Here is a 9,423-nt window from a genome sequence, read left to right on the forward strand (position 1 = left end):
GACCCTCTTCAGTTCGCCTATCGCCCAAATAGGAGCACTGATGATGCCATCACACACGTCCTCCACTCCACCCTCACCCACCTGGACAGTGGGAAGGGGAACTATGTGCGGCTGCTGTTTATAGACTACAGCTCCGCATTCAATACCATAGTTCCCCACAGACTGGTGTCAAAGTTTAAGAACCTGGGGCTGAACTCCTCACTCTGCTCCTGGGTCCAGAGCTTCCTGACGGACAGACCACAGGTGGTGAGGATAGGGAACCACACCTCCAGCCCACGCACTCTCAGCATCGGAGCCCCCCAAGGCTGCGTCCTGAGTCCTCTGCTCTACTCTCTCTACACCCATGACTGCAGAGCCACTCACCCCTCCAACATCATCGTGAAATTTGCAGATGACACGGTGGTGGTTGGCCCGATCTCGAACAATAGGGAGACGACCTATCTGGAGGAGGGTGATGCACTGTCGACATGGTGCCAGAAAAACAACCTGGACCTGAAAGTCTCTAAGACCAAGGAGATAGTTGTGGATTTCAGGAGAGAGAAGCAGAGGAGCCATTACACCCCCCTCAGGATCTATGGGACCCCGGTGGAGAGAGTCAGCAGCTATAGGTACCTCGGTGTCCACATCTCCGAGGACCTAACCTGGACCACACACATCTCCACCCTGGTAAAGAGAGCAAGGCAGCGCCTGTACCACCTCAGACGGCTGAGGAAATTCAAGGTCTCCCCAGTGCTGCAGAGAACCTTTTATACTGCAGCAGTGGAGTCTGTGCTCACCGGCAGCATCACTGCGTGGTATGGCAGCTGCACTGCCAGAGACAGGTCAGCTCTCCACAGAGTGATCCGCTGCGCTGAACGCTCCACCAGGGCAGCACTGCCCACTCTGCAGGACATTTACACCAGGCGCTGCACCAGCAGAGCCAGGAGGATTATGAAAGACACTCATCACCCATTCAACAGAATGTTCCAGTGGCCGCCGTCTGGCAAACGTCTCCGCTCCTGCATGGCCAAAACAGAGAGGCTGAGGTCGAGCTTCTTACCTCAGGCCATCAGGATGCTGAACTCTCAACCACCCACGTGAATACAGCACACACACAACACACACAAATCCACATTGCTGCTATATTGGATATTGAACATATTGAACATTGTGCATTTGATCCGTATTTTATTGCATCTTACTGCTTTTATTTTTTATTCTTGTGTATTGTAAATATTTTTTATATTTATCTGGGAATAATTCTAAATTTAAATTTAAATTTAAATTTTATTTTATTTTATTTTATTTTATTTTATTTTATTTTATTTTATTTTATTTTATTTTATTTTATTTTATTTCATTATATTTTTACTCTACTATATTTTATCTTATTTTATTTTATTTTATTAGTGCTTCACAGTTGCACAGAGGGGCTTGTTTTGCAATGTCATTTCACTGGGGTGTACTTGTACATCCACACGTGACAAATAAAAATCTTGAAAATCTTGAATCTTGAAAATCTTGAAAATCCACTCTCTCCGCTTCGTCTGCTACGGCCGCAGTAGCTCGCCCTCTCCCTCGCCTCACAAACCTCATTTGCTGACACAGAGATAGACGACGAGGACGACATTTGACCGGCTGCAGATACCGTAGCGCTCAGGGAAGGGAGGGGGTGAGCAGAGGAGCAGTTCTTTATAAATTTCAGCCTCTCCTCTAAGACACTTAACTAAGGATTTTACTCGTCTACACACACAATCATGAAACACTTGAATTCTTCATGCATCCCATTCACAGCTGACACATATGCCAAGGCTTTTAGCAGCCATTTATCCAATGAACCATCATGTTGATAGAGGGATTGGTGTCTCCATCAATTTGGCTCAATGAAGAAACAACTCCCATTTTAGCCCAGCACAGTTTAACAGCATCACAAACTACATCCTCCAAAGTGAATATGCAGAGGAATCAACTCTTCCTTCAAGTAAAAACTGAATTAGAAAAACTATTGCATCTGAGTGTATATAAGTAAATAAAATCTCATCCAGGTTCTCATGAGTATCTAGTATTGCATGATAGTTTTAAATCACTTAATCCATATTTAGTCCTTTTACTTTAGTGTCACCCACAACAGGGAGCGATTACATTTGGTTCAGAAACAAATGTCCACATTACTTTGGATTAGCCTCACTGTGAGCAGCAATGACACTATTACATGGTAGTAAATAGTAACGATGAATATTGTTCACATTGAGGCCTGTGGATTAAATGTAAGAATGCTTACCTGTGAGGAGGAACAGGAAAAACAAGCTGACAAACATCACAAGTTCGTTCAGGACCAGAAATAATCCAAAGTCTGAGATGTGAAAATGTTCATCCCTGTCCTCACTGTGCTGTTTATAAACACTAACCCACGCTACAAAGGGGATGGGCAAATTGGATAACTCATCCATTTCTTTTCTTTTTTTCTTTTTTCATAGCATGTGTCTAAAAGGCAGTGCGTCTCAACCACACAAGCTTCTGAGGAAACTATTAAAAATGTTTCTTCATGAGTTCACAGACCAGTGCTTTGTGCGGTCAGTTACCTTCTTTACAGACAAACAACTTCTGCAGGATAAATGATCGAACTGTGTGATGGCAAAACATTTAAATGCCTCAAAACAAATTAAACATTATTGTATTTGTACCCCCAAGGTATACTAATGCAGTTGTGAGGAAGTATGTGGTGAGATTCCGTGGAGCTTCTGTTCATTTGGAAAGGAAGCACAACTAATGGGATCATAATATACAACATTGGAAATATGTTCAAGTTCTTTATTTAGGAGGTAATGGGGAGTGTTTCCACTTGTTTTTTTCATCCTATTAAAATACATGAGAACATTAGAAACACTTAACACAATAAGGAGCAGCACAGTAACACCTGTGATCTCAATGCTAAAAACAGTTATGGTCTTTAAGGCCTCCTCTGCAGACCGTTCCATTTGTGATAACTATAATTTTGAATGGAAATATTACAAATGTAGTTACTGTATAATGAAACAACATTAAAACTATGTTTTACAGGGAAAAAAGGCACCTTAGGACTTAGCACAAGGCACTAGCAGTGTGTTGCAATTCTTGTTGAAGAGTGCTTGTGCTTTCTGGATTGAATTTGTTGGCCTCAGCATTCATACAGCACAGGTGTATCCAGTCTCTGCTGCCTGGTGTATCAGATGTGTGCTCTCATGATTTTTGTCTTGGCATGTGCTCACTTCATTTTAAGTCTGTGAATATTTTGTCTTTGCTCTTTGTTTTCACCTATTGTTAGTTTGTGGTGTCCTGCCTCCTTCATGTGACGCACTGTGTGAGTGTTCTGCTATACTCCAGTGGTTCTCATACTTTCTACATGTGGCAGGATTAAGATGCCATCATTGACGTCTGGTGTGTCCCTTTAATTGCTTCTCTTACTTGTCAACCAGTCACATCAGATTGTATTCTATAAAATGGGCGGTTGTCTCTGAGCACCTTCCCCTGATGTTGAATACACACCGTGTTTCCTGCCCGTCCCCCTTCCGTGTCGCAGGTCTGACCGGTGAAGTACCACCTGAGAAGAAATCCCTTCTGACACTCTTTGTGGACACTTCTTTGTGTTTTCAGTTTTTTCTTACATAAATTGCTCTCTGTGTGCAGTGCAGGACTGTCGCCGGGTGACACGAGTTTTAAACATTGCTAAAAATCCATGTTTGTTCGTCCAAGTGTAATTTCTGGCCATATGTCAGCTACTGTAAAAAAATTTTGCTCAATAATTCAAAGCTATGGATGCTATTTCTGTCTTCTACACATACACACACACAGTCGATATCAAGCATTTTTACTGTACCAATCCCGAGGAATTCAACTTTAAAAATCCAAGTTTGTTCGTCCAAGTGTCATTTTTGACCACTTTTGAGCTACTGTAAAAATATTTTGCTCAATAATTCAAAGCTATGCATGGTATTTCGAACAAACATGTATGCTCCGTGTGAAGAACCTTCTCCGTTTAGCATGATGGCAGTGGAAGAGGTGGGGGTGGTCCTGATGGTGGTGTTGGTGTTCAGCTTGAGAGGCCTTGAGAGCTTCTGAACACCCTCTGTATATGAGGATTATATCCCCAAAACTCCTCCCTTAAGGAGGGGCAGCACCACCTTAAAACATTTGGAGTGTGCTAAATGACTTAACTAAAAAGACTTTTAAAAAAAAGCATAGTAAAAAATAATATTTTTATTTTTATTTTGCACAAATCTGTCATAATCTCTAAATTTCTCTCTCGCTGTTGCTTTTTTGCAATTGCTAAATTGTACCCAATATTCACAAATAATTTGAAAGTAACATAATTGTGTGCAGTCAAGGGAGCACAATTTAAAAAAATGTAATGACTTAAAAGAAAAAAAGCTCGAAGTTATTTTAATCCTCTGCTCACCATAGAATATAAACTAAATACTACCGTTGACCATGAACTATTATCAGTTCAGCGGCGTCTTATGTTATGTCTTAAGATTTAGAACAATAATCATTTAGTAATTTAACAGTTAGATTGGTAACAGCCATGGTATTATACCAAAGCTTGATATAGTCCATACCATAAACGGTAAAACATTTGATTATCTCTGTTATTATCTGCTGCATAGTTGAGTAGAATCCAGGGGGTTGCTGTTAGACTGGTCCTCTTGTTTGTTTTATTGTCAAACACAACAAATTCTGCATCTTTTGGTGGAAAGTTTGTCCATGTTTTAGGATATTTAATTTCTATTATCCCCACTTCATAAGAACATGGCACTGAAAAGGCTGGGGTAGCTTGGTTCTTTGTGCTGTCGCGGTAAAACGATGTAGAAGAATTGCTAGGCACTGTCACAACAAACAAACGGATAAAAAAATAATATTAAAATAAAACCTCTCTGGCCATGTCGGGATAATGTCTCAGTATGTAACTTGGTTAGGAATTTGTTACTGCAATTGAATGATTTGTCGCTCCAAAAATCCACATTTGACTCGTGCCATATTCTGGCTGGTTTTGCAGCTCGGATCCATAAAAGGTCCCATCTAATATATCTTGTCTATTTTGTTTAATAAAGCCCCATTTCTCTTAAAATACACGGGAGCAGCTTTTGTGAAGAGTGTAACCATCTTTGTTTTCAGTGCCCATGTGCTATATCAGAATCTGTGTGACAAAATACAGGTATTTTCAAACACCACCTGTTTAAGCTTTTGTATACCACCATATCCTCCTGCATTTTTTGGGTCATAGTACATTTTTCATAACCCCTCCATCGCTTTTGTTATAAGAATTAACACTCATTGTATGTGTTTAGTGAGTTGTTATATCTGAAACATTTTTTTGTTTTTTTTGTTGTTGTAGGAAAATCACACATATTTTAAAAAGAGAAACATTTCAAAAACTCAACACAAGAATAAGGATTTTATAAAGTAGTAATTTCACAAGATCCTGCGTTACATTTTTAACATTCACACGTTGTTATCACATAAATCTGTACTAAAGGCACAGAAGCATGCTACATGTCCCCTGTGATTCACATTGTTTGGAGGAAAACAGTTTAAGTCATCAACGAGAATTTTACATCTGTGTATTTGCTGGTGCCTGTTTGCCCCGTTAAGTACCAAGCTTGTTTGTTGTCTAACACACTCTGTTTGTCTAATTTGATAAAACATCTTGTAACATATATGCGACGTACAGCATAATCAGCAGCAACACGCACCTAAAACTTATACATACGAGTACTGCACATAGATTTATTGTTGTTGTTTGGTTGGTTGTTTTTCACTCCATATCTTCAGAGATTCTTGAACTCAATGCATGAACGACACTGTCCTTTGTTCAGATCATCCAGATATATACAGTGTAGACAGATTTTTCCTGCTCTTTGTTAAAAAATGTGTAGCCTGTTATTACCTCTATCACTTCGTAAACAATGGGTCAGAGTGGTGGGGAGGAACCATAAAGTGTATATACTTGTTAGGTTAGATTTAAGAAAAACATAACTTGTGTAAGGTTTAGATAACACAAATTTAAAAACAGAATAAGAAACTTGTTTTATTATTTCACAAAGTGGAGAATATACATTTCCCTGATGCGGCTTGATCACTGTAACCTATAAATCTAGACGCCCCTAGCGGCAGGCTGTGATCACTGAACATTTGATCGCTAAGAAGGCTGTTAAGAGTGGGTCAGCTCGATCTTACGTTTCCTTCTTAGTGAAAGATCTTCTTAAGCTAAGAGCGACTCTGGGAAACACGTTCTTCTTTCACAGCGTTCTTAAGAGCGCTCCAAAGAAGATCTTAGCGTTAAGAGCTTCTTAACGAATCTGGGAAACGCGGTCAATGTGTGTGCTCCTCACCCTCTCACTAAAGACAAATTACATTTAAGCATTTTAGCTTACATTTTTATCCAAAGCGAGCAATAGGGTACATAGAAGCAGTAGTCTTAAACAAGAACTCTTAGATAGGAACAGGAGAGAGGCTAGAGATATATGCATGTGTAGATTGTTTTAGGGGATGTGATAAAAGTATAATATGCTTGAATACGATTGAAAGACACACACACTCACACACACTCTCTCTCACACACACACACACACCTACACACACACACACACACACACACACACACACACACACACACACACACACACACAGCTCACTCGTAAAATCTGGAACCGTCCATACCATACTTTCTGACCAGTACAGCCATCACATGCCCTGGCTGGTCGGAAATAACAACAAATGATGCCTATGCCATGCTTACCTATGGCGTTAACATGGCACTGGTGTTAACATTTGAGAAGTAATTTCTTCTGAGTGTTTTTTTTAACGATGAGAAACACTATTTGGTGCCAAGTTTTCAAACGTGGCTCATCACACACACGCACACACATCCTGAGCATAAACGGGTCGTAAGATCTGGAACAGACGTCTGAACTTTCTAACCAGTTCAGACAAGCCTTGAAGTGCCTGGTATAAGTTTTCATTTTATTTAATTTAAATGTAAAGTCCCTTCATGTTATCTGTAAATACACTGTTTAAAGAAAGGGTGAATTTAGTCTATACATAGAATATCAGTAGATACAAAAATCAGAAAACTCTTTTTAAAGGAACATTCCAATCATGTAAAATAATCTGAAACATTTGAATGTGTTTGCCTGTTGTAAAACAAATACTTTGTTCACCAAAACCTTCCTTTCTCTCCATTTAAATAGTTTGAATTGTGGGTAACGCTTTCTTTTACAGTCCCCTAATTACCTGGTATTTAGCTGGTAAATTCATGGTAACACTAAAGTGTTGCTAGGTAATTACCAAGGGTAATAAGATAAGTAAATACAGTGAAACCGTTGCCAAAATACTGGGTAATGCACGGTAATGTACTCGGTAAGTAAAGTAAAACTGTACTGTAAAAGAAAGCCAAGCTTGTTTCCATGTAATTACACACATTTTTAGGGTTAGGTTTGTTAGATTACCCCTTGGGTAAATAGCTAGTAATTAGGGGACTGTAGGTACCTGCTTATTACCAGTTTATAACCCAATAATACACTTACATTTACCATAGTTTTGCCATAGTTTAGCTGTACATACCTTCTTATTAACAGCAGTAATAACACGCTATAATTAACTATATAGTTACCAGGTAAATGCCCAGTATTTTGGCAACAGTTTCACTGTATTTACTTTCTTATTACCATTGGTAATTACCTAGTAACACTTTGGTGTTACCATGAATTTACCGGGTAAATACCTGGTAATTAGGGGACTGTAAAAGAAAGCGTTACCGAATTGTGTTTCAAAGGCCTCATCATACTCATACACATACACATACACACCACGTTGGTGCTCCTTACTCTCTCACTAAAGATGAAGACAAGATTAACATTTTAGTAAGACAAATTACATATAAGCATTTTAGCTTACATTTTTATCCAAAGCTAAGAATAGGTACATACAGTAGAAGTAGTCTTGACAAGAACTTCACTAGATAGGAACAGCGGCCTGTTGGAAGTGGAGAGTACAAAGCTGGATTCATGTGTTGAAGTATTGTTTTAGGGAATGCTGTAGAGTGAGGACAGAAAATAGAGATGATGTTGGTAAAAGTATAATATACTTAAATTAATAAGATTAAACTTGTTCAAGCTTCTTTTATGAAAGTATTTCTCTCTCTCTCTTATCTATCTAATTCACACATGCCAGCCACCATGGGGCCAGCTCCTAGGAGTAAGCCCTGACTGCAGTACGCAGATCGAGGAGTGGCTCAACGTGGGTGGAGCTAAACGTTTGACTCCGCCCACGTTGAGCCACTTGCCCAATACCAGGCGGAAGAGGGAGAACATATGTTTGAGTTCAAAACGCGCGCAATAATCAAATTCTGTTTAAAGGCTTGGGCTGCCACTGATGCGACAAGAGGTGGTTCTTCAGTTTTCTTGGTGACGAAACCTCAACAGTGACTTCTGAGTCTCAAAAGACTTAAGCTTAAGTTTACTTTACTTGGACTCAATAATTCAAATAATATATGTTGTGCGTCTTGGCTCATGCGCAGTATCAAAATATGCATTGGCCATGGCAACATTGCAATGCAGAAGACCTTTTAAAGTAAACCTGCAAATAATGCATTTTAATATTGTACGACAGAACGACAGTACATGCTTTGAATTCTTACGATTTAACAATGCAGTGTTAGGTACAGACCAGATGGAATGGAAAAAAATGCTTATTTCAAAAAGAGACTTGTGAACATCTCTGGAACATGCTGCAATAGCAAAGGAGTTTGGTCATTGGGTCAAGAAATGAGTCCCAACTTTGACTAAATGGCATTTTTATTGAAATAAATGAAAAAAAGGTGAATCAGCTTTGAAAGACCTTGGATAAACATGTCAATTTGTGCATTATATATAAGGTCCAATGTGTAAAAAGTAGTGATATTTATTGAAGGTTCATCACGCCTCTCTTACAAATGTGATGGAGAAACTATGTAGCCTTCAGTTACCATCAAGACATTGAGGGCTATTGTGGTCCATAATTGTCCATTGCTGACTCAGCTCCTAGTAAAACTGTATGAATTGTTGTTTTTCATGACCTCAGATTGAGTTGAATAATTTCACCCTACATTTTACACACTGGACCTTAATGTAAAGATATGTACACTGTATATACTCTTGATCACACGTAAACATTATACTGAAAACGACAGAGTGGGCAGCATATGTTGAGGTGTGTGTTTGATCTTTTGCTGCTCTTTGCTGTTGAAAAATTGGAAGCTACTAAATTAATAACATGAACTCCCGAAGGGAAACACAATTCAGATATATGATGTCTGCATTAATGATGTCCTAAAATGGCAGCTCAGTATAAGTTGATCACATCGTCGAAAAATTACCATCATTCTTGTGTGTGTGTGTGTGCGTGTGTGTGTAGTTTGTTTGCCTATCA

The sequence above is a fragment of the Microchirus variegatus genome, assembly GCF_963457635.1.
Source record: "Microchirus variegatus genome assembly, chromosome: 17".
Taxonomy (NCBI): domain Eukaryota; kingdom Metazoa; phylum Chordata; class Actinopteri; order Pleuronectiformes; family Soleidae; genus Microchirus; species Microchirus variegatus.